The sequence below is a fragment of the Podarcis melisellensis genome (genome assembly GCF_964234715.1).
Source record: "Podarcis melisellensis genome assembly, chromosome: 3".
NCBI classification, from domain to species: Eukaryota; Metazoa; Chordata; class Lepidosauria; order Squamata; family Lacertidae; genus Podarcis; species Podarcis melisellensis.
Genome location: NC_138530.1, coordinates 8,440,188 through 8,465,481, shown reverse-complemented (window position 1 = coordinate 8,465,481; position 25,294 = coordinate 8,440,188). Strand labels below are relative to the sequence as shown.

The 25,294-nt window shown below is 45.0% G+C and overlaps 3 long non-coding RNA genes across 3 annotated transcripts; all 3 read right to left on the bottom strand.

The window, feature by feature from the left end:
• Positions 1-594: 594 nt before the first annotated feature.
• On the bottom strand, positions 595-2,972 carry LOC309366125. Its single transcript, XR_014166530.1, has 3 exons — positions 2,887-2,972; positions 1,753-1,882; positions 595-868 (listed from the first exon to the last, which is right to left on the bottom strand). It is a non-coding gene; the product is annotated as an uncharacterized lncRNA (long non-coding RNA).
• Positions 2,973-7,907: 4,935 nt separating this feature from the next.
• Positions 7,908-13,186, bottom strand: LOC309366203. The gene is made up of 3 exons (XR_014166570.1): positions 12,848-13,186; positions 10,767-10,893; positions 7,908-8,098 (listed from the first exon to the last, which is right to left on the bottom strand). It is a non-coding gene; the product is annotated as an uncharacterized lncRNA (long non-coding RNA).
• An 8,808-nt stretch (positions 13,187-21,994) lies between these two features.
• Positions 21,995-23,581, bottom strand: LOC309365965. Its single transcript, XR_014166328.1, has 3 exons — positions 23,398-23,581; positions 22,329-22,455; positions 21,995-22,215 (listed from the first exon to the last, which is right to left on the bottom strand). It is a non-coding gene; the product is annotated as an uncharacterized lncRNA (long non-coding RNA).
• Between the last annotated feature and the right edge of the window lie 1,713 nt (positions 23,582-25,294).

Below are 25,294 nucleotides of genomic sequence, written 5' to 3'. Positions count from 1 at the left end.
ACTTTCAACTCTCTTAAAAGCTGCTGTCGTTCTCCAGGTTAGATTAGCATGCACTAAGAAAGTGCAAGGAAATTGTATTTTAAAAACTGCTGTTGTAAAGGATGTCAGATCAATTGGCAGCTTATATTTTGGCCTCAAGGTGGCAGCAAAGCCACAGGATTCTGGGAAAGACCAGGATTCACCCCCCCCCTCGGAAAACGAATACAGTGGTACCTTGGTTTAAGAACAGTCTTGTTTAAGAATGATTCGGTTTACAATCTCTGCAAAACCGGAAATAGTGTCCCGGTTTGAGAACTTTACCACTTTCTAAGAACGGAATCCAAACAGTGGAAGGGCACCAGCAGTGCGAGGTCTCATTAGGGAAAGTGCGCCTCAGTTTAAGAGCAGTTTCGGTTTAAGAACAGACTTCCGGAACGCATTAAGTACCACTGTAGTGGAATTACATAAGTGTTTAATTAGAAATATAGGAAGAAACTCCACTCCACAACTCATCCTATTGAAATAAAACAGACAAAAAGAGTTGCGGATTGAAAAGATACCTTTGTTGGAATGATAAATGATAATCAAATGGGCTGGGAGTTAACATGATAAGATTTCTAATAATTCACACAGCAGATATTTCCATACAAAGACACACAAAGTTATTCCTATAACGTATCGATGAAACCTGGTCTTACTGGAAGTGAAAAAGCTGTTTCTTTTTGTATCTTCGAAGCAAGGTGTCTCTTCTGTTTGTGGGACAGGATGATGCTTACTTTGATATCGGTGCTGTCCCAGAATCCAGTGGTTCCAGAGGATCACGTGATGATACGTCTTCCGGGTAATTATTTATTTCTGCGTTCTTTCCTGAGAATGCAAATGCCTCTTTCTGGTAAACAAAAGAACAACGTTGGAATGTTACTGAAGGCACTCTGGCTTCAACACTCAGCGTGGATGCTAAAATTCGCACACATTTCTTTTGGGTTTGCCGCTTTTGCAACCCGAAGTTTACATTACTCGAGAGTAACGTAACCCGAGGGTCTACTGTATCTGTGGGAAGGGGTGTGTGTGCTATTGTCTTGTTGTTTTTGTTTAATTATTTACTGTGCTTTACCTTGTCTGTGCGGGTGGCGCTGCGGGTTAAACCACAGAGCCTAGCACTTGCCGATCAGAAGGTTGGCGGTTCGAATCCCCGTGACGGGGTGAGCTCCCGTTGCTCGGTCCCTGCTCCTGCCAACCTAGCAGTTTGAAAGCACGTCAAAGTGCAAGTAGATAAATAGGTACCACTCCGGTGGGAAGGTAAATGGCGTTTCTGCGCACTGCTCTGGTTCGCCAGAAGCGGCTTAGTCATGCTGGCCACATGACCCGGAAGCTGTACGCCGGCTCCCTCGGGCAGTAAAGTGAGATGAGCACCGCAACCCCAGAGTCATCCACGACTGGACCTAATGGTCAGGGGTCCCTTCACCTTTACTTACCTTGTCTGTGAACCACCCTGAGGTCTTTGGATGAAAGGGCGGTGTATAAATTTAAGAAAGAAAGAAATAAAATAAATAAAATCTGCACTGGAAGGAGAAAAAAACAACACCCTATTTATCTGGGCATATACACATTAACATGTTGTATATGTTCAGGTATTGACCACTGAGAGACTTGCAGAAGGTTGGGCTTGATGACCCTTTTCAACCTATGAATCTTTTGGAAACGTCATTGAACATATGAAGGAAAGACGTATGCAGGCTTTTCTGTTTACATCCTCCCGAATTTCCCTCTCACCTCTTGCAACAATGGTGCAATACCACATTGCACGTCCCTATGGATCTCCACGGGCGGCTACAACGGCCAGGAAAACACAGGCCTTTGTGCTGCTGACATTCAAGATCAGAGTTTGGAGCGGTGGCAGATCCTGTTTGAAAGGAAAGAGAGTCACAGGTTATTCCATTCACAGCAAGCTTGCCCCCCAAAGTTGCAGTAAGTACGTGACTGTGCTTGGCCCATTATGTATGTGAGCTTGATGACAGCAGTCACGAAATTAAAAGACGCCTGCTTCTTGGGAGAAAAGCAATGACAAACCAGCATCATAAATGACAGCATCTTAAAAAGCAGAGACACCACCTTGCCAACAAAGGCCCATATAGTTAAAGCTATGGTTTTCCCAGTAGTGATGTATGGAAGTGAGAGCTGGACCATAAAGAAGGCTGATCGCCGAAGAATTGATGCTTTTGAATTATGGTGCTGGAGACTCTTGAGAGTCCCACGGACTGCAAGAAGATCAGACCTATCCATTCTTAAGGAAATCAGCTCTGAGTGCTCACTGAAGGACAGATCGTGAAGCTGAGGCTCCAATACTTTGGCCACCTCATGAGAAGAGAAGACTCCCTGGAAAAGACCCTGATGCTGGGAAAGATGGAGGGCACAAGGAGAAGGGGACAACAGAGGACGAGATGGTTGGGCAGTGTTCTCGAAGCTACCAGCATGAGTTTGACCAAACTGCGGGAGGCAGTGGAAGACAGGAGTGCCTGGCGTGCTGTGGTCTGTGTGGTCACGAAGAGTCGGACACGACTAAATGACTAAACAACAACAACATAGCACCGTAACATTCCTAGTTTTCTCCAAACAATCCAGGCCAACACAAACACACACACAGCTGCTGACCCCGCTTCCCTCAATAAACCTGAGAGATAAATAGGTACCGCTCTGGCGGGAAGGTAAACAGCATTTCCGTGCGCAGCTCCGGTTCGCCAGAAGCGACTTAATCATGCTGGCCACATGACCCGGAAGCTGTACGCCGGCTCCCTCGGCCAATAAAGCGAGATGAGCGCAGCAGCACCAGAGTCGGTCACGGCTGGACCTAATGGTCAGGGATCCCTTTACCTTGAGGTTTATTGACCAGCTCAGTTTATCCCTTACCTGGAGAAGGCAGCACCATAATCAAGAGTGCAGCAAGAAGGAAACGAAGGAGCTTCATGATCTTAAAGTAGGTTGGTTGTGGAAAACACCCCCAGCAGGGTTGAAACAGAGCACGACAAAAACAGCAACAGCGGTGCTGCTCCTGTTGGTAGTGTTACGCTGAATCCTTTTTCTAAAATGACACCTTTTCTGTACTCAGACCAGAGGTGCAAGGGATAGCCAGTCCTTGGGGATTGTGACACGCTCGTCTTTTGAAAGCATGTGGGATGCAAACTGAAACTATGGCAGTGTGGTCAGCTCAACGTATTATGGCATTTGTTACATAGGGAACTGGAGGATTTCAAAGGCAGGTTGTTCCCCCTCTGAGCTCAGAAGTGGCAAGAGGAAAACCGCAAAGGCCCGTGGCAACATGCCTGAGGGAGAGCGGTTGGCAAGCTCCAGGAGAGTAACAAAAAATAAAATAAAATGAAGCACGTCTCTTGCACGGACTGTTGGTCTTAAGCTTCCAGTTCCAGTCACTTGGCACCAACTACTCCCTTCTAGGAATGGCTGAATCTGTCAATTCTTGGTTATTATTATTATTATTGTTGTTGTTGTTGTTGTTGTTGTTGTTGTTGTTATACTGCCCATCAAAAGATCTCAGGGCAGTTCACAGATTAAAATGCAAGATAAAACACAGTAAAACCAAAACAACAAAACAATATCTCTCCCCCACTTTGCCAGTCTAAAGTTTGGCTTTCCACATCAATTCAGGGAGATGTTGTCACTTTTGCTGGTAGCTGCTCCTTTAGAAATTGCCAGTGCTTTTTTTCTGGGGGTATGCCTACCCCTAAACATTTTGTGAATCTAAGTTTGGCCTCATTGAGGGGCAGAAGTTCAATATGAGTAGTAGTAGTAGAAGAAGAAGAGTTTGGATTTGATATCCTGCCTTTCACTCCCTTTAAGGAGTCTCAAAGCGGCTAACATTCTCCTTTCCCTTCCTCCCCCACAACAAACACCCTGTGAGGTGAGTGGGGCTGAGAGACTTCAAAGACGTGTGACTAGCCCAAGGTCACCGAGCAGCTGCATGTGGAGGAGCGGAGACACGAACCCGGTTCCCCAGATTACGAGACTACCGCTATTAACCACTACACCACACTGGCTCTGGAGTAGGGAAATGAGAGTATCTCTAAACATTCTTAAAGAAATAAACACTGGGAATTGCTAAATATTAGTGTTCTGCAACAGGCTTGTCAATAGGCTCATGGTGGTCTGTTACTCTGGCTGAGAAAATAACCTGCCAGGTCAGGGTGGCCAGAGTCAAGATGAGTCTTTTATCCTTCTACAACACCTGACATATGTGGGGTGTGGAACACAGAGCAGTCAAATACAACATTCCTAGAGTGGACATGTTTAGACATGAAGAGGGATGTTTGTCCAGCCACTAGATAAACTTCCTGTTTCCTCCTGTGCTGGGACAAACTTTCTTTACATGTGACCTAAGGCGGGCGTGACCTTACCTGTGCAGAGACATCACGTTGCGGAGAAAGGTCCATATAGTTAAAGCTATGGTTTTCCCAGTAGTGATGTATGGAAGTGAGAGCTGGACCATAAAGAAGGCTGATTGCCGAAGAATTGATGCTTTTGAATTATGGTGAATTGTGGAGACTCTTGAGAGTCCCATGGACTGCAAGAAGATCAAACCTATCCATTCTTAAGGAAATCAGCCCTGAGTGCTCACTGGAAGGACAGATCCTGAAGCTGAGGCTCCAAGACTTTGGCCACCTCATGAGAAGAGAAGACTCCCTGGAAAAGACCCTGTTGTTGGGAAAGATGGAGGGCACAAGGAGAAGGGGACGACACAGGATGAGATGGTTGGACAGTGTTCTCAAAGCTACGAACATGACCAAACTGCAGGAAGCAGTGGAAGACAGGAGTGCCTGGCGTGCTCTGGTCCATGGGGTCACGAAGAGTCGGACACGACTAAATGACTGAACAACAACAACATGCTTTTTTTCAAGAAGGGACAGCCTGGCTGTTATTTTTGTTTATTGTACTTTAAATTCTGTTCATTACATGCGAAAAAGCAATAAAATGCTGTAAATAAAATCCTGCCAAGTTCTTCCTAAACGTGCTGTGCTTTTTGCAGTTATCCTAATGTCCGCCAGATGGCAATGTCCTGCTTTTCAAGGGAAGCACATTCCTCATGTGAGACCTGGTCAGTGAACTGGCTGGTTTATGCCTGTGAAATTAACCTGGATGCATTGCCTTTTAGATCTGGGTTGGTATGTAGACATGCTGCACTGAGAGATGAAGTTACGACTGGCAGGGTCTTGCTTTCAAGGTCTTAGGTAAAGGTAAAGGGACCCCTGACCATTAGGTCCAGTCATGACCGACTCTGGAGTTGTGGCGCTCATCTTGCTTTATTGGCCGAGGGAGCCGGCGTACAGCTTCTGGGTTATGTGGCCAGCATGACTAAGCCACTTCTGGCGAACCAGAGCAGTGCACGGAAACGCCGTTTACCTTTCTGCCAGAGCGGTACCTATTTATCTACTTGCACTTTGACGTGCTTTCAAACTGCTAGGTTGGCAGGAGCAGGGACCGAGCAACGGGAGCTCACCCCGTCATGGGGATTCGAACCGCTGACCTTCCGATTGAGAAGTCCTAGGCTCTGTGGTTTAACCCACAGCGCCAGATCTAACAACACTCTTCTCCTGGGGTTCTCTGGCCATTGAAATTTTAGGGAAAAGTTGCAGCAAGTTAAGAGATAAATGAATTTCCTGCTGTTTCACAGCTTCATTTCACAGATATGGCATTTTTTTTTGTTGCATCTCTATCTGTTCCCTTCCCTGGTTTACAATCCTTAGCTCTCTCTCACCAGCCGAACTCCCTTCCTACAAACCTGGCTTCGCAGTTCCCTGAGCTCAGTGCTACTACATCAAATCTTGTAATAAATATTTTTTTATTTATACCCCGCCTTTCCCTGTTCAGAAAACTGGACTCAGGGTGGCTAACAACAAATTTAAGACACTTAATTGTAATACAACATAGAAACAGCATAAAATATAGTATAAAGGAATGAATAACAATAAAATTCAAAGTTCAAAAATCAATCTGGTGGAAATACATCCAATAAGCATTAAATAGTCACCATGGCTAGCTGGCTGAATTAGTCCTACTTGGGCTAGTGAGGAGGATAGGGGAAAATTAGCTGTGGGGTCTCAGAGAGGGTGATCTTCATAAAAGGGGAGGGGAAGGGAAGGGAAGGGAAGAGAAGGGAAATAAAAGATCAGGCTGGATTCAAATTAAAGGGCAGGCGGAATAGCTCTGTCTTACAGGCCTGGTGGAAGGAGGTTAAATCCTGAAGGGCCCTATTCTCATGGGAAGAGCATTCCACCAGGTCGGAGCCATCACTGAGAAGGCCCTGGACCTGGTGGAGGATAGTCTGACTTCCTTAGGGCCTGGGGCCTCTAAACTATGCTTATTCATGGACCTTAAGGTCCTCTGCGGGGCATCCCAGGAGAGGTGGTCCCATAAATACGAGGGCAGAAGTGCAGTACAATTTAGACAGGTGGGATATATTATACCATTCGGCTTCATTGGACTGGTCATGTTGTTCAGATACCTGATTATCGTCTTCCAAAGCAACTACTCTATTCCGAACTTAAAAATGGAAAGCGTAATGCTGGTGGTCAACAAAAGAGGTTCAAAGACTCTCTCAAGGCAAATTAAAAAAAATGTAGTATAAACACCGACAACTGGGAAACACTGCCTGAGAGCGCTCCAATTGGGGAACAGCCTTTACCAAAGGTGTTGTGGGCTTTGAAGACGCTCAAACTCAGGACTCAAGGGAGAAATGAGCTAAGAGGAAGGCACACTTGGCAAATCCACACCGTGATCAACTCCCACCCGGAAACCAATGTCCCCACTGTGGAAGGACATGTTGATCCAGAATTGGCCTCCACAGTCACATACAGATTCACTGTTTATGGAAGACGATCTTACTTGACTGCGAGTGATCGCCAAGGAAGAAAGAAGAATTACACCAATCATGGCTGGACTGCACTGGCTGCCAGTTAGATTTTGGACCCAATTCAAAGTGTCTGGTTTTGACCCATAAAGCCTTGGATGGCTCAGCACTGCAATACCTCAAGGATCACCTCTCTCCATATGAACCCACCTGAACCCTGAGATCATTATCTGAGGCTCTTCTTTGTGTGCCTCTTCCACAAGAGGTCTGGAAGTTGGCAACATGAGAATGGGCCTTTTTTGTGATGGCTCCCTCTTTGTGGAATGCTCTCCCCAAGGAGGCTCGCTTGGCACCATCATGACCTATCTCTAGGCGACAGGTGGAAACGTTCCCCTATATCCAGGCCTTTGGCCTTTATCTACCTGCGTCCTTTTAGAAGTGGGTGGGATGTTTTTAATGTATTTCTTTTTCCTCTTGGTTTCAATGTGGGCTCTTTGTTTGTAAGTTGCTTTGGGTTGCTCTGGGCAAGATAATGTAACTAGCAAATTTAATAAACCAGCCAGCCAACCATAGTAACATAAATCACAAAAAATATGTTGCAGTGTGGAGGGCTGTGTTGGAAGTGCACCAGCAGGGATCATTCAGTTTGTAAGTTAAGAGTTAATTCTGCTAGTGTTAAAGTCAACTAGCCAAAAGGAAGAAAGGAGGTGTTGCTTAGCAGTCAGGCAGAGTGGCATGATCTTCCCCAAAGATTGGGGGAGTTTTTCCTCATTATAATTGGCTGTATGTCTCCCTGCTATGTACAAGGCCTGAAATAATAAAGATGAAACCTTTCTGTCCCTTTCTCCTCAAATTAAGTGATGCTTTTGTTCAGTTTCTTTAGTAAAGTGTTATCAGGGCTCTTGACTCCACCTCTGTTATTTAAATGACTTTGTTAACAGGCTTCTGTTCAGGATTCCAGGAACTCCATTCCATTCCCTCTACCTTGGTTTTCCATCCTCCACAACCCCATGTTGGGAGAAAAGCAGGATGCAAAACCATTTAAAGGAAAGAAGAAGCAAACCAAACCAGATGTGATTTCTATGCAACCTTATTTTATTGAAAGTGAGAAGCAATCTCCTTTTGGATCTGCAAAGTGCTGCAGAGCTTGACGAAGGCCCATGAAGACTGATGTCGAAGAAGGAGCATCTGGTGCCAATGGCGAGTTATGGCAATGCAGCTTCTCAGTTTCCAAACCCTCAGCTGGGCATTCAGCCCAAAAACCTGTGTTTAGATAGAATAACAAGAACAGCGACAACAATATGACCGTTTGAACATCTTCCCAGAAAAAGAACGAAGTCAGATTAAGAAAGCCAAAGGGGGAATTGCTCCATCACTGAAAGCTGAGCTCAGTTGGTTACAGCATGGTGCTGACAAGACCAAGGTCACAGGCTCGATATAGGACAGCTGTATATTCCTGCATTGCAGAGGGTCAGACTAGATGAGTCCCTTCAAACTCTGCAGTTCTATGATTGACCATGTAAAAGGCAGCACCCATGGCATTGTGGGAGAAATGTCCCTTGCAGGTGCAATATGGAGGAGGCTCACACAAAGTCCCCAATTGCTCAGACTTCATTCAGCAATGCATTACCAGACAGAGTCCCAATGAGTCTGAGAGAGCATTTTTATTATGCGCACTACGAAGGACAAAAATGTCAGCTTAGCTTTTCCATCGTTTCCCCAACCACCTTTTGGCACCCTATTGAGATGAGACGATCTGTCGGGACAACCTCCTCCGACCCATGGAAACATCTAGAGAGATTTATTGGAATAGAGCCTTTAATATGCACGATCAACTTGTTCTAAGTAATGGCTGTAATGCAGGGGTGTCCAAATTTTTTTCAAAGAGGGCCTGATTTGATGAAGTGAACTTGCCTGAGGGCCGACCGAAGTGATTGACCTTTTTAGGGTTGAAGTTGTTGAACTTTTGGGGGGATTTCCAGGAAATAAACTGCCACAGGAGCTGGATTTGTGGCAAGACCACCTGAAAGAATTTTACCCTTATGATTTCTATATAATCATATATCCATATATAACCATATATCCTAATGATGATTTTTATATATCCATGTATCCAAATGATTTTTGAATCGCTAAGGCTTCAGCAGAGCTAAATGCTTAGATCTTTTAAAAAATCCAAAGTTGCCCTCTGATCTATTTCTCCCTCACTGCCTTGATATTGTACTTGAAGGAAATAATAAATCTGATGTGTTGCCATTTTCCTCCCCCAGACAGCTCCTCAGCGGCTGAGTTAGGGAACAGGGGAAAAAAGGCAGCCACAATGTTCTAAGTCGGTAGCAGAAGGTGAGGAAGGGTTATTCAAGTGTCAACGGTTAAATAGGGTTCTTTTCCTCTTTATTGCTGTAAATTAGGATAAAGGCAAGTTGACGTGTGCGCTCATTGGTTAGATTTTTTGCTGCAATATACGATTATGTCATGGTTAGGCTGTTTGTACTCAGGTATAAAAGCCCACTGCACAAGGGTTTTGGTGCTCAGGCTCTGGAAACGGTTCCACTGGGTCGTTATTGCTCAGCAATAAACATAGCCTTCTTTTTCTCCACTGCTGCGTCTGTCAATTCTTGGACACAATTTGAGTGGGCCACAGGTATCCCCTATATTCTTGCAACAGATTAAACCAACCAGCAGGACAAATTAGGCCCCTGGGTCAGACTTTGGCCATGCTTGCTCTAATGCTAAATTGCTGTTATACTTTCGTCCCAAGGAATGACAGACCAGCTGCTATTGTTATTTTAAATTATGTTAATTATGTGTGGAAATGCAATAAAATATCTTCTTAAAAAAAGAAAGAAAAGAATTTGCCTGGATGAGGAGCTGGTACTATGCCACCATTTTGCTTTCAAACTCTTCCTATTATGAAACCAGGACAACTACAGTGGGCACCTAAACCTCTCTTTGATCAGGGTATCCTGATCAAATTTGCAGATGACACCAAACTGGGAGGGGTGGCTAACACCCCAGAGGACAGGATCACACTTCAAAATGACCTTGACAGATTAGAGAACTGGGCCAAAACAAACAAGATGAATTTTAACAGGGAGAAATGTAAAGTATTGCACTTGGGCAAAAAAAATGAGAGGCACAAATACAAGATGGGTGACACCTGGCTTGAGAGCAGTACATGTAAAAGGATCTAGGAGTCTTAGTTGACCACAAACTTGACATGAGCCAACAGTGTGATGCGGCAGCTAAAAAAGCCAATGCAATTCTGGGCTGCATCAATAGGAGTATAGCATCTAGATCAAGGGAAGTAATAGTGCCACTGTATTCTGCTCTGGTCAGACCTCACCTGGAGTACTGTGTCCAGTTCTGGGCACCACAGTTCAAGAAGGACACTGACAAACTGGAACGTGTCCAGAGGAGGGCAACCAAAATGGTCAAAGGCCTGGAAACGATGCCTTATGAGGAACGGCTAAGGGAGCTGGGCATGTTTAGCCTGGAGAAGAGGAGGTTAAGGGGTGATATGATAGCCATGTTCAAATATATAAAAGGATGTCACATAGAGGAGGAGAAAGGTTGTTTTCTGCTGCTCCAGAGAAGCGGACACGGAGCAATGGATCCAAACTACAAGAAAGAAGATTCCACCTAAACATTAGGAAGAACTTCCTGACAGTAAGAGCTGTTCGACAGTGGAATTTGCTGCCAAGGAGTGTGGTGGAGTCTCCTTCTTTGGAGGTCTTTAAGCAGAGGCTTGACAACCATATGTCAGGAGTGCTCTGATGGTGTTTCCTGCTTGGCAGGGGGTTGGACTCAATGGCCCTTGTGGTCTCTTCCAACTCTATGATTCTATGATTCTAAAAGCATGGAATCTGTCCTGGCTGAGCTTAAATGCCAAGCTCTAAGGACGCCACCCTGGCAGAATTTTCTTTCTTACCATTTACAGCATCTGCTGCCATTCTTGCATATTCCGATTTGTCTCATTGGACGGCGGCAATAGCTATAATCGCAGTGGCCTCCATTAAGTATGCATCTAAGGTTTTCATCAGGCACATTGGCGAAACCTACAGAAATGGAAAGAGGTAGAAATTCACCAAGCGATAGAAAAGTTTTTTGCCGTCTCTCATAACATAAGAACTCACGGACTTCCTTTTTTCTTCATCTTTTCTTTCTTTATTTACGGCATAGTCTATAACAACTCATACAAACCAACCAACCCACCACCATTGACAATAAATTATCAAAATTAAACTCCTATCCCCTTACACAAAGAAAACATAACATAAAAATAAAAGACTTCCTTTAGCCTGTATATGGCCTCCTTATTTACTTCTTGTATACTGTTTCTTTTAGATGTGATTATTACAATTTTTCCCAATTATCACTTTAAAAAAATCCAAGTTTCCTGTAGAAATTAATCGAAGTCCAGGCGTATATTTTGGGGCACTGTTTGGTAAAGTATCCTCTGCATTTACCCCATTCTTTTTTGAAATTCTTGTCTAGGTCTTCCGATGATACTGAAGGCTTGAATGTCCTGCCATATAGTCACAGGGCTGTGACGTGTAGAAATTTCCCCATTCACTTTTATTGAAAGAAAGTTCATACCCTCCAACATTTCTCCGACGAAAATAGGGACGTCCTATTCCATAATGAAAGTAATAATAATTTTATTATTCATACCCCGTCCATCTGACTGGCCACTCTGGGCAGCTTCCAACATATATGAAAACAGAATAAAACATTAAACCTTGAAAAACTTCCCTATACAGGGCTGCCTTCAGATGTCTTCTAAAGGTTGTATAATTACATCTCTCCTTGGCTCCTGGGTTGCATAACTCCTTACCCTTCAACACTTCTCCAATGGAAATAGGGCATCCTAAGGAAAAGCGGGACATTTTGGGATCAAATCAGAAACCATGAAGGTTTCTGTAAATCCAGAACTGTTTCTGGAAAACAGGGACACTTGGAGGGTCTGACAATTTTGGTGCATTAGCCTTTCAAGGCTACCCTGGACAACCTGAAACTTGCTAGTTGAGGTTGTGTTGCCATGGCCTTGCTACACCTAAATAAATATCTCCTATGACTGGCAGTTGGAGTCTGGGTTTTATGGGCTGTCCAGGCAGAACCCACAGAGTGTTGGTGTATTGAACCCCAATATTTTCCCAGTGATTTAGCATGCCTGCTTTTAGCTTCTCAGTAATCTAGGGGTCTCATTTGGCATTTCACAGCACCAGACTCCAACCATCAGTCAAAGAAGAAATTCATTTAAACACTGCAAGGCCAGAACGATACAACCTTAATACCTGGCAGCTAGACTGGTGACTGGGAACGGCTGCTGAAAACACATAACACCGGTCTTGAAAGACCTACATTGGCTCCCAGTATGTTTCCGAGCACAATTCAAAGTGTTGGTGCTGACCTTTAAAGCCCTAAACGGCCTCCGCCCAGTATACCTGAAGGAGCGTCTCCACCCCATTTGTTCTGCCCAGACTCTGAGGTCCAGCGCCAAGGGCCTTCTGGAGGTTCTCTCACTGTGAGAAGCAAAGTTACAGGGAACCAGGCAGAGGGCCTTCTCGGTGGTGGCGCCCATCCTGTGGAATGCCCTCCCATCAGATGTCAAATAAATTAACAACTATTTGACATTTATTTGTCAAACTATTTGAAGGCAGCCCTGTTTAGGGAAGTTTTTAATGACTGATGGTTTAATGTATTTTTAATCTTTGTTGGAAACTGCCCAGAGTGGTTGGGGAAACCCAGCCAGATGGGTGGGGTAGATGATAAATTATCATCATCATCATCATTAAAAAAATCAATTTGCAAGCTGATACAGAAAATCGAACTAAATATTGGTGGGAAAAATGAGAAACTGAAATTGACCAATTTGTCCGTCCCTAATGGTCAGGGATGATGAGCACTGGAGTCTAGCAGGAGTTGGATGTCCTCATGTTCCCCATGATCTCTGCTTTAGAGTTTGCATTTAAGTTTTCTAGCTGTTGCACAGGTCCACTTATTCCTTACCTGGAGAAGCCAGAGCTATGGTCAAGAGGGCAGAGAAGATGAGATGGAAGAGCTTCATGACGCCCCAGAAGGTTGACTCCTTCAGTATGAGAAACCAGCACGGCTGCAGTGGAGGAGAGTGACAACAATGGTGGGGACACGCAGAGTCCTTCCAAAGGTCTGCATTTATAAGCCTCCGGGGAAATTGTGAAAGCCTGGGCAATCAGTTAACAGAAGATGGCAGGAAGGATTTTGAAAGCCTAATCATGCTCTCTCTTAGCTTAGAAGGGGCTTGCAGGAAACCTTGAACGATCTTGGAGACTCAAAGGAAGAGGTGTTGACAAATTTACCAGGCAAGGAAACCAGAGGCACCTCAAGGCTGTCAGTATTCTTGCAGGATGCATTCAAACCCTGCTGCCCAGAATTCGACACAGTATTCCAGGTGCATAGAACCCATCTCTGGTAGGTCTCGCCTCCATGAAGCAGTTGCTGAGACTGAAGGTCCTCAACTCCCCACAGCTGCCTAAGTCCTCTGCTCTCCAGGTTTTTTTTCCAAGCAACCAGAGACTGTGCCTGTACATCACCAACCTCTCCTTCGCCCTTTTCATGCCTCTTCTGGTTCTGGGAGACAATTGGGGAGGAGAGAGAGATACCCTGGCTCTTCACCAGCTTCTTGGTCTCCCTCCTCTCCTACTTTAGCTTCTGCCTCTGATTCTCTCACACAGACATTTCAGCTTCTGTCACTTCCCACTCTGCTCCCTCTTCTCCCTTTGACCACTCTGACCATCCTTGCCCCATCACCAATTCCCTGGGCTCTGAGCCTTCTTCCCTTGGGGGTCCCCCAGCTAGTTCCTCCCACCATGCCTCTGCTTCCAACTAGGCATAAAAACATCTGCATTATAAAAAAGCCATCATGATAATTGTGCTTTGCCTTTGCTCCAGCATTTAAGCATTGCAACTCAAAATCACTCCACTAGGTGCTCCCCTTTCCTTGTAAAATGCCCATCTCCTTCCAGAATGAAGGGAATTTGAATAGGGGAGAGAAAACATTTGTTTGAAGTCTTCACAGTGGGTGACAAGCTGAAAAGAATCACAAATCAATGGAGACTGAGTCCTATCAGTACCCATGAAGCCCACACGGTGTCTTAGATCTGTTGCAGATTTATTTTTTTGTTCCTGGAAAGCACTTATTGAGAAACTGGTTTCGTTCTGTGAACATAATGGCTCTTCATTACCTCATGGTGTGGCCATTGGAAAACAGAGGGAAAGAATTTTGGAAATGGATGTGTGGGTGTGTATAATCACACCTGCCCAAGGGTGTTGGGGTTAGGCAAATACCAATTTCACAAGTTGTTCGCCTTCTTTGGCAGGCGAATTTGCAGGAGGGCCCTGGGACCTCCCCTGTGAACTGGCAACCAATCAGAGACCGGATCGACTGCCTGCCGCGAGATTGGCTAGTGGTCGCAGGACTTTCAGGACAGTCCCCTAGGACCAACTGCCCAATGGCATTCTGGGCTGACTTGGACAGTCAGCCTTTTTGAGGTAAGCTGGACGCAGGTGGCGCTGTGGGTTAAAGCCTCAGTGCCTAGGACTTGCCGATCGAAAGGTCGGCGGTTCGAATCCCTGCGGCGGGGTGCGCTCCCGCTGCTCGGTCCCAGCGCCTGCCAACCTAGCAGTTCGAAAGCACCTCCGGGTGCAAGTAGATAAATAGGGACCGCTTACCAGCGGGAAGGTAAACGGCGTTTCCGTGTGCGGCTCTGGCTCGCCAGAGCAGCGATGTCACGCTGGCCACGTGACCCGGAAGTATCTCCGGACAGCGCTGGCCCCTGGCCTCTAGAGTGAGATGGGCGCACAACCCCAGAGTCTGTCAAGACTGGCCCGCACGGGCAGGGGTACCTTTACCTTTACCTTTTTAGATCATGGTTGGAGGGGAGGTTGTAGCCTCTGCCTGCCTGCCCCTCCTTGGGTAATGGTATCCTGCTCAAAGGATCCGGAAGGAGTGACTCCTGTCTGATGCCCAGCTGGGGCTAGGGCCAGACCACTCCTCCAACGGGAATCCCTTAGGGGACACCCTGATTTTATGTAGGTCATAGGGTATACCTTCCAGTTGGCTTTACCCCTAGGAGTGTGCCTTTGTGAGTGAGGTCAGGCTGTTGGACAGTTGCAGCACCTGCTGTGGTTGTGGAGACTGATGCAGGAGAGACATGTTTTGTTGCAGCTGGGGCAGATGAAGGCATCCAGTTGTGCAGCTGCAGATGCACCACGGCGTTTCTCCTTTCTGCGCTGGAACCCCCTGGGATCTTGGTACCACTTGGCAGAGGTTGGGGTTGGTTGGCCACCTTTGTAACAGTATTACTGATGAGCTGAGCATTCCCAATGTGTCAGGGTAGGTGGGGTGGGAAGAGAGAGCATTCTGTACCTTAAGCAAGAGCTTTGCTACATGCATCCGTTGGAAGGTGTTGAAACCTTGGAGTGACACAACTATACCTTTGTGTTTCAGTACCCTGAGGTAGAAAACTCCAATCCATGCTTGGAAAACAAAGAACAGGTTTTGAAACTGCAGAGACCAGAGTTGAGTACATGCAAAGAGGCCGGCCTGTCCTTTTGCAGAAAGCTGTCTAACGAATTTTAGAAAGTTGGTTTCTTCAGGGAAATAAGAAACAATCATGAACCCCTGAAACAGTATTTCGTAAGACAAAAGCATATGCAATCATTAGGGCTGCCATAGCCGGGTTTTGTCCGTTGAAAACTTGAAGGATAATCTTTCTTTCACATGCACACTTGTCCATTTTGATCTGCAGTAGCTACTCTTTACTTGTAAGTAATCTTTCTTTCACCAGGGCAGCTCCTACACTCTCAAGCTCCCCGCCTGTTTATGATTCCTTGAAAGTGTAGAATGACTATTCTGTTGCCATTGTCACACTGCCATTTCCGCAGATCAAAATGGTCAAGTAGGCATATGTGGAGCAAAGGTGGTCCTTCAGATAAACTGGTCTGAAGAGGTTAAGGGAATAATAATAAGAATAATAAGAATCTGATATCAGGAATCATAAGACAGAGAAACCAGTAGGAGAACACTTCAATCTCCCAGGACATTCTATACAAGATCTCAAAGTAGCTGTTCTACTACAAAGGAATTTCAGAAATAGACTGGAAAGAGAAGCTACTGAATTGCAACTTATTACCAAACTTTAAACCATGGAGAGACCTGGTCTGAACAAAGACATTGGATTCTTATCTCATTATACATGACAAAGCCATTTTTCACCTTCTCACCCCTTGCTTTTTCCTGTAAGACCTATTGCAGTCATTAAGAGTCGTCAACAGGCTCATCACAGCTATCACCCATTCCCACCACCCTTCTGAGTAATACCCCTCCCCACCTTCTCACTATATAGAAGGGTCTGGTGACTTCTGTTTCAGTGTATCTGAAGAAGTGTGCATGCACACGAAAGCTCATACCAAGAACTAACTTAGTTGGTCTTTAAGGTGTTACTGGAAGGAATTTTTTTTTAATAATAAGAAGAATAACAACAACCATAATTTCATTATTTGTAGCCTGTCCATCTGACTGTAAAAGGACAGGTCCATTTAAACGTATGTAATTCTGGACTCTGCATCTTCAAAGCCTCCTCTTTGTTTTCTAAGCATGGACTTTCCCATTTTGTGCCTCAAATGTATTGAAAAGAAAGGTTTGCTTTGTAGTTCTAGGCTTAAGTACAGAATGTACAGTACACACACACACACACACACACACACACAGTGTGCTTCCTTTTAGGGAACTTTTGACACTGGTCATGGCAGAAGGGGCAAGCTCAAAACAGATGGAAATCCAGACAATAAGGGCTGTGAGAGAAGGGCTATAGCTTAGTGGTGGAGCACTTGCACTTTAGGCAGAATCTGCCAGGTTCAGTCCCCAGCATCTCCAGTTATGGCTGGGAGAGTGCCCTGTTTGAAACCCTGGAGAGCATCTGCCAGTCAGTGCAGGCAATATTGAACTAGATGGACCAATGGTCCGATGGAAAATGGTCTCACTTGCTATAACACACCTTCCAGTGTCCCATGTGTGAGGAATGTGCTAAGCAGGGTTTGCTTTCTCTAGTTCAGGGGTCAAGGTTTGGAAGAAAGAGCTTGTTCTGCCCAGCAAATCCTGCAAGCGACCCACCTTTGTCGTATGGGAGAGAAGAGTTGCGATGGGCAGGAAATATTATAAATGATAAATTATTCTCATTCTTATTATATAATTTATTATTTATACCCCGCCCATCTGGCTGAGTTTCCCCAGCCACTCTGGGCGGCTCCCAATCAAGTATTAAAAACAATACAGTGTTAAATATTAAAACTTCCCTGAACAGGGCTGCCTTCAGATGTCTTTTAAAGATAGGATAGCTACTTATTTACTTCACATCTGAAGGGAGGGCGTTCCACAGGGCAGGCGCCACTACCGAGAAGGCCCTCTGTCTGGTTCCCTGTAACCTCACTTCTTCCAATGAGGGAACCACCAGAAGGCCCTCAGCGCTGGATCTCAGTGTCCGGGCTGAACGATGGGGGTGGAGACGCTCCTTCAGGTATACGGGGCCGAGGCCGTTTAGGGCTTTAAAGGTCAGCATCAAAACTTTGAATTGTGCTCGGAAACGTGCTGGGAGTTTGGCAAGGCTGTGTTTTCCTGGTACTATTTGGCTTTGTCCCCAAAGTGCTATGGAAAAGATGTAAGCTCCATAGCTGGGAAGTAACTGAGATCATATAATAATGAGTTCTGCTTCTTCTTTGTTTTGGAAAAAAATATGTTCTGAAACAGTACATATCTGCACATCAGGCAGAACAACAGAAAAAGTAACTGCCAAGCTCCTCCATCTAACCCTAGAGAATACGGGCACACATAGCACACATAGCCACTAGAGGTCCTGCCTTCTCTGTCAAAAATCTCTGCTAATTTTGCAATACATGCAGTTACTCAGCAATCTGTTTTTGGAATGCGGAAGCACCCGTAAGGAAGGCTATGTGCACTTTGTGCTTAAAGACATCAGATTGATTTCTTCATTGAGACAATCTAGGCTCTCTCCTCTACATAAATCATGCCTATTATGGGCAAACATTCAGTGCAACTATTGCATAGTTATGGCTGGCTTTTGTTAGAGGAGTCAATTAGACGTGGCACTGAAGCCTTGTTCTTGGCCGAAACAACTTTCGGTGGGTGTTGCCCACACACTTTCAACTATAACTTAGCATTAGGGTACACATCCTGGGCTGACGAAAATTATATTTACAATTAAAATACAATTCAGATACTGAGAAGTATTCTGACAGAATAAAACAACCTGCGAGGGAGTATCTCACCAGTACTTTCACTACCCACAGCATAAAGTAGTCTTTAAAATAAAAAAATCAAATCTCCCCAAATGCTAAAATAAGCGTTTATTGGTGGAAAGAAAGCAGGATGCGAGGAATCCATCGATGTGTGCCTGGGTAATGCCTAGGAGTTTTCAGCAGATGTCTTCTTTTTTCTGGATCCATTTCAGAAACCCATTGCCTAATCTTCAGAAATAACAGCAATCTTATTATTTATACCTCACGCATCTGTTTTTTTTAAAAAATAATATTTATTAAAGTTTTAAAGGTTACAAAAGGAAAAAATAAAAACACCATATTAAACAAAAACAAAACAACACATCACAATAAGGAAAAAAAAACAGAGAAATAAAATCCATTAAAAAACACATCGAATCTTCCCATAACTTATCTTTCATTTGCTTGTTTCATTGACCTCCTCACACCTCCCTTTTTTGTATTCTAGTTCGGTTAACTATTTCAGCAAATCCTTTCCAACTTTTCCAATTTTTGTCCTGTAATTTATCTTAATATAATGTAACTTTACTTTCCCTCCTTTCACCAATTGTCTGTTTTTTCCTAAATCTTTATAACATTTCTGCTAAAACCACATAACTTCATTCCAACAACCTTCTAACATTCATTAATTTTACAATGTTTCTGTAGATAATCTTTAAATTTCTTCCAGTCTTCCTCCACCGACTCTTCTCCCTGGTCTCGGATTCTGCCAGTCATTTCCGTCAATTCCATGTAGTCCATCACCTTCATCTGCCATTCTTCCCGGGTGGGTAGATCTTCTGTCTACCAATACTTTGCAATAAGTATTCTTGCTGCTGTTGTTGCATACATAAAGAAAATTCTATCCTTCTTTGGCACCAATTGGCCGACCATGCCCAGGAGAAAGGCCTCTGGTTTCTATACCTCACGCATCTGGCTGGGTTGCCCCAGCTGCTCTGGGCAGCGTCCAACACAAATAAAAACATAATAAAAATCACACGTTAAAAACTTCCCAATAGAGGCTGCCTTCACAAAGAGGACCAAAAGGGGCTCTCAGCTCCTTTGTTTTTGAAGCGAGAGAGAATATATCCATTTTAAAATTTAATTCATATCCTGTTTCTTCCTCCATGGTGGGATGGAGGGCGCAGTGAAGAGGAAAACAGGGACCCCAGACACACCAAGAATTTAAAGCACTATGATGCCACTTCAAACAGTCATGGCTTTCTCCAGAGCATTCTGGGAGCTGTAGTTTCTTCAGGGGGCTGGGAATAGCTAGATGTCTCCTATTCTTCCCCACGGAGCTATGGTTCCCAGAATGGCTTAACAACCAATCCCTGTCCTCAGGGAACTCCGGGAATTGCAACTCAGTGAGGGGAAGAGGGGTCCCTGAACACCTCTCGGCTCCCTCAACAAACTACAGCTCCCAGAATAACTTGGGGGAAGCCATGACTGTTTCAAATGGTATCCTAGTTCTCTGAATGGATGGCATGAATGTGGCCTTGGGGGAAAAAGGGGCATGTATTAAATTACAATCTCTTCTGAAATGATCCTTTGGGGAAGGAGGAACTCGAGGATCTGCTTACATAAAGAGGCTTCCAGGTTGAATCTCCACCATCTCCAGGTAGAGGGCTGGGAATTTCCCCAGCCTGATGCCTTGGGGAGCTGCTGCCAGCCAGTGTGGACAATATTGAGCTAATGGGTCAGTGGCCTGACTTGTTATAAGGCAGCTTCCTAGCTACCTGTGTAAGGAATGTGCTAAGCAGGGTTTGCTTTCGCTGGTTTAGGGATAGAGGGTTTGGATGAAACAGGCATGAGTTGGAGGTAGCATAGTTTGGCAAGCCTGTGTTTTCTGGTGCAGTGGTACCATGGGTTACAGATGCTTCAGGTTACAGACGCTACAGGTTACAGAAACTTCAGGTTACAGACTCTGCCAACCCAGAAATAGTACCTCGGGTTATGAACTTTGCTTCAGGATGAGAACAGAAATCGTGCTCCGGCGGTGTGGCGACAGCGGGAGGCCCCATTAGCTAAAGTGGTACCTCAGGTTAAGAACAGACCTCCAGAATGAATTAAGTTCTTAACCCGAGGTACCACTGTACTGTCTAGCCTTGCCCCCAAAGTGCTGTGGAAAGATGAATGCTTGTTCTCGGCTGAAACAACTTTCAGTGGGTGTTGCCCACTTGCTTTAAAGCATATCTTCAGGCTAGGATTTCAAAAAGGGGCAGAATAGGCTGGATTTCTTGGAAAGCTGAATTTTGCTCTCAACGCTGCATTCTAAATAGTGGCAGTCACACTGTGAATTTTCCCATATCAAAGCCCATCTGGATTCTCATGTCGTATATACAGAGAAATATAAAGGAAAAAGAACACAGTTTAGTCAAACGGATAGAATTTTCTTACAGTTCTCTTACTCAGTGCTTGCAGCAAAGATTACCGCTGTCGCTGCATATTCCAATTTTATTTGCATTGCTAGGGCATTCTGCGTAGAAGCACATTCCACCAACGGTGTAGCAGTTTTTCTTTGAGTAATTTGCTCAAGAAGTTCTGTCCAAAACAGTAAATGCTTGAAAAAATGGTCTAAGCTTAATAAGAGGCAGGATAGCCTAGTGTGTGATCGGAGTCTTGCTTGTTTAAGAAATTTGTTTACCAATTACAGAATTCTTAGTTAATCTTCTTCCTTTACAGATAAATTTGTCAACTGTGTTTAAATAAATTTGCACGTTCCCCAAACCCCAGTACATAGATGTCCTTTACTAACTGGGCAGCGTCTGAAGGACTTAGAGCAACAGAACAATCTGGCAATTATAAGAAATTCTGTCCTTGCTATGCCTTTTCCCCCCCTTCTCAGTTTGATTCCCTGGCACCATATCTGTATAAATTAACTATCCCAAAATACAGGTGTGCCATCACACTGGCCAGATTGGATGTGATGCCCTCTGCTGTACTTGAGGGCAGATATCAAAAGATTCCAACTGAGAAGCGATTCTGCCCCTGTGGAGATGGCAATCTGGAAACAGTGGCTCACGTTCTCCTGTCCTGTCCCCTTTATAAAGACCTGAGTAATGAGATCATTACCCCACTCTTACTTACCATCCCAGGCCGCCCATCTGAGGCCACATTGTTCTTTCTTTTATCAGATCAAAATGATCAGACAACAGCAAAGGTTGCTAGGTTTATCGAGGGTGCAATGAGATTAAGGGCCACTATCTGAACGATAATCTCGGCCATTTGATTGCCATTTTTACCAATTGCTGTCCTTTTTATTTGTATATATTTTATTTGTATATATTGCTTGTTTTATGTTGCTATGGCTGTTGACTAATGCAAATAAAGTTTATCTATCTATTTCACCGATAAATGCATTTTTATGCACACTAGATTCCAGTATATCCATTTTTTGTATGTGTTTCTCAGCTGGAAAACTGCAATGCAAAATTCAGAGGAGTGTGAATTTCAAAGGATGGCTGTGTTTTGTTCCACACATTGTTCTGATGAGTGCATATTAGGCAGTTTCACCCCTAAATGCGAACAGAACCCCCCTTCTCCCCCTTGCAACTGAGGAGATGCCAAATAAGCCACTTCATGAGATATGTGCAGATTAGCTTTCTTTCTGCAGGCTGCAAGTCTGAGCTGTCCTTGGCACAGAAGAGAAGCGTCTTTGCTAGAACAGCCTGTACATATCCCCTCCTGCTCATGCGGCCAAAAAGTTATTTATGTTCTGCAGTTCATGAGGACTAGGGTAAGGTGGGCGAAGCAGTCATTTTTACAAAAGGTAGCAATTGTTTGTTTTTCAGAGATCAGAAACTTCCATCTCCCTTTATGGAAATCAGCACACACCACTGGTTCATATGCCCAACTGCATTGATTTTATTAGAAGAGGAAAATGCAAGATTTCTGTTAGACAAGAAGGTGTTGTTCCCTTTTGGGAAGGTTGACTAGCTGACAAGCTCAAATGCACAAGGCTTCTGGGAGTGGCCATGAAGAAAGAGCCTGTGTCATAGGAAAAGAGCTTCAGGATTCAGAAACGTCCGAATCTTCTTCTGGGTGGATAATTGATGCCTACCCTAAGGGAACAGGTAAACACGGTGAAGATATTCTGAAATATGAGAGATTAGGATTTATTTGCCCCCCGCAATATGATAGGATGCCGCTGGTGAAAGGGAGGGAAACAGCTTACCAAAAGCAGCAGTAGATCTGGGACGGATCCTGAGGGCATGGTCCCCACAACTTTTCCTCCCTGTAACACTCCTTAAGATTTCTGCATACTCCATTTGCACATTTTTGACTCCTAGCCTGGTTTAACCCTGGGGGTGTTTAAAGAAACAAGAGGAACATCGTGATTAAGGGCAGGCCTTCCTGAGCTGAAACACTCTTCCCATATTGTTATCATCATCATCATCATAATTTATTATTTTTATCCTGCCCATCTGGCTGGGTTTCCCTAGCCACTCTGGGCGGCTTCCAACAAAGATTAAAAATACATTAGAATGTCACACATTAAAAACTTCCCTGATCAGGGCTGCCTTCAGATGTCTTCTAAATGTTAGATAGTTGTTTATCTCTTTGACATATGAGGGGGGGAGGGGGCATTCCACAGGGCGGGCGCCACTACCGAGAAGGCCCTCTGCCTGGTTCCCTGTAGCTTTGCTTCTCGCAATGAGGGAACTGCCAGAAGGCCCTCTGCACTGGACCTCAGCGTCTGGGCAGAACGATGGGGGTGGAGATGCTCCTTCAGGTATACTGGGCCAAGGCCGTTATATGAGGAATGGCTGAGGGAGTTGGGTATGTTTAGCCTGGAGAAGATAAGTCTGAGAAGCAATATGCTGTCCGGATCTCTAAAGGGCTGTCCCATGGGAAATGGAGCAAGCTTGCTTTCTCCTGCCCTGGACTCAAACCAACGCCTTCAAGTTACAAGAAAGGAAATTCTGGCTGAGTATTAGGAAGAACTTTCTGATGGTAAGAACTGTTCTGCAGTGGAACAGACTCCCTCAAAATGTGGTGGACTCCCCTTAAGTGAAGGTTTCTAAACAGAGCTTGGATGGCCATCTGTCAGAGATTCTCTAGCTGTGGCTTCAGCATTACTGTGGACTGGACTTAGATGACTCTTGCGGCTCCTTTCCAACTCTATGAATATATTTCTCGAACTATGCAATTAAAACAGCAAAGAATTCCACCCACTCCACAGGGTTAATGTTTCCTGCTCTCCCACCTGTAGGCTGAAGATGGGTGGTCCCCAAACATCTTACCTGGCAATAGAAGGACGATAACAAAAAACAGAAGGAAGGTGATCTTCATGGCTGAATCTCAGAGCTTCCAGAGCCTCAGTGTTTCCAGAAAATGGGGAAGAGAGGGAATGACGAAGGAGGAGTATTGTGGGAGAATGTCAGGTGGCTTTTGCGTATTCTCTGCTGGGAACAGCAGCATCGAAATCTGTGTGGGGGGCTGCAACAAAATGTTCCCACTCCTTGTTCGGGGCTTCATCCAGGCTGGAACAAGAGAGTTACAGTGTTGCCCAGGCCTTGCTCTTTGTGGTGTTTCAGCAATTGGCGTGGGTTGTGTGTGTGTGCAGTGCTGGATTTACGTATAAGCTTAACAAGCTATAGCTTAGGGCCCCACTCTCTTGGAGGCCCCCCCAAAATTTAAAGGGAATAAAACCTGGATGTACATTTCCAAAATATAAGATACAAAACAAATAAAATAAAACCTACATAAGCAACAGTGCTTTGTGTTGTGTAGGGTCCTATGATGTAAATAATGGGACCTGCCTATTCACCTGCTCTCTAAAATATCACTGATTTGCTCATTTCTATATATAAGGGGCCTACATTCTGCATGGACTAGTAGCATGGCCACAAGTACAAATGGCTTTAGGTACCTATTAGTTCCATAAATGACCATATAGCATATATTCAACACAAAAAACAGCAACAATTTGTTGTTGAGAAAGGACAGCTGGACATATATAGGGCCCCATTACCTTCAGTAGCTTAGGGCAGGGGTCAGCAACCCGCGGCTTCGGAGCCGCATGTGGCTCTTTTACACCTTTGCGGTGGCTCCGGGGCGGATACTAGCGAGGGGAGGAGGCGCATTGTGCGGCCCAACACTCCCCACTGTGGCGGGCACTGTACTGGCTGTGACGTCGCATGGGGACGGTGCGTGTGTTAGTCACACACCGTCCCGACGTCACCTTCCCGCCCGCTGTCAGATCGCGGCTCCGGAGATATATTTGTTTTAAATGTCGCAATGGTTTTGCGGCTCCCAGTTTTTTTTCTTCGGAAACGGGTCCAAGTGACTCTTTTTGTCTTAAAGGTTGCAGACCCCTGGCTTAGGGCCTCATCAAACCTAAATCCGGCCATGTGTGTGTGTGGAGAAAGAAAGAGGTCAGGTACAAAGGACTCTTCCCTCCCCAATCCACTGAGTTTTTATTTTGTTGCAATAGAGGGCTCAGGTTTGGGACTGGCTTCTAGGAGGGTGGTGGTTGTGGCTCTGGGGAATGGGAAATTTGGGGAGAGTGGAAGCTGTGTACTGTCTAGTGTTTTAAGCCTTAGGGAACGGGGGCAGCCACGGGGCCTAGACACACAATCACTACTTGCTGCACGGAGGAAAAGGCGTGGGGCAGTCTAATCCAGGGGAGGGTTTTCAAATGTGCATCGAGTAACCACACTTGTGGATTTCGTGATCTGGAATTAAGGTAAAAAGATAAAGGTAAGGGACCCCTGGATGGTTAAGTCCAGTCAAAGGTGACTATGGGGTGTGGCTCTCATCTTGCTTTTAGGCTGAAGTAGGCGGTGTTTGTCCACAGACAGATTTCCGGGTCATGTGGTCAGCAGGACTAAACTGCTTCTGGTGCAATGGAACACTGTGACAGAAGCCAGAGCGCATGGAAATGCCGTTTATTTTCCCGCTGCAGCAGGACCTATTTATCTACTTGAACTGGTGTGCTTTCGAACTGCTAGGTTGGCAGGAGCTGGGACAGAGCAACGGGAGCTCACCCAGTCATGGGGATTCGAACCACCCACGAGTCTAAGTGGTTTAGACCACAGCATGTTGAGAACAAGTATGAAGATTCTGGACTGAGAAAAATGGCACCTAATGAAGATGCCACCTGCTTGTTTGTGGGGCCCTGAAAGAAAGTGATCTCAT